A 674-nucleotide genomic window follows, 5' to 3' on the forward strand; every position below is an offset into this window, starting at 1 on the left:
AATCAAGTTATTGTAGCTGTGTTGATATATTGTTCATTTATTTGTATTCTTTTTCTGGGGTGAACATTCTCAAAACTTGTGTGTTAAGTTGGAGTTTCATTGTATTTCTGGCTCCATTTTGAATTGATTTCTTTTATAGTTCCTGTTTACCTGTTGTATCAAGGGGGGCTTTAATTAACGACGCACAAAAGACGCGCGAGTGACGTGGCTGCACATTCTCGGCAAAAGCGGGAAAACCTTTGTGCTGGTAAGACGTGTTGTGATGCTCTCTTTCCCTCTAGCGCGTAAAACTAACTTCTCGTGGTTTAAACTGCGTGTAAATGTAACTATAAATGTAGATGACGCATTACAGACAGCGCCAGTGGCAAGAAATGGTTTATACTTCCTTTTCCCGAGTGGGCGTGGTCACGCTTACTTACTATGTTAGTGATACTAACTAATACTCCGTGTTCGTTTGACGTCCCTCCGGCTTCCTCGTTAGTATAGTGGACAGTATCTCCGCCTGTCACGCGGAAGACCGGGGTTCGATTCCCCGACGGGGAGTAGTTTTCTATTTCTGGTTTAGGGTCTGATTGTTATTAGTTTTAAAAAAGTTGCTTGATACCGCAGCAAATGAAAAATACTCCCCGTCGGGGAATCGAACCCCGGTCTTCCGCGTGACAGGCGGAGATACT

At 43.6% G+C, this 674-nt stretch overlaps 1 non-coding gene across 1 annotated transcript; it reads left to right on the forward strand.

The window, feature by feature from the left end:
* Positions 1–471: 471 nt before the first annotated feature.
* On the forward strand, positions 472–543 carry trnad-guc (transfer RNA aspartic acid (anticodon GUC)). The gene has a single exon. It is a non-coding gene; the product is annotated as a tRNA-Asp (tRNA).
* Positions 544–674: the final 131 nt, after the last annotated feature.

This window comes from Seriola lalandi, unplaced genomic scaffold (genome assembly GCF_002814215.2).
Source record: "Seriola lalandi dorsalis isolate HSWRI2012SDOR001 ecotype SW California unplaced genomic scaffold, Sedor1 jcf7180002044961, whole genome shotgun sequence".
NCBI classification, from domain to species: Eukaryota; Metazoa; Chordata; class Actinopteri; order Carangiformes; family Carangidae; genus Seriola; species Seriola lalandi.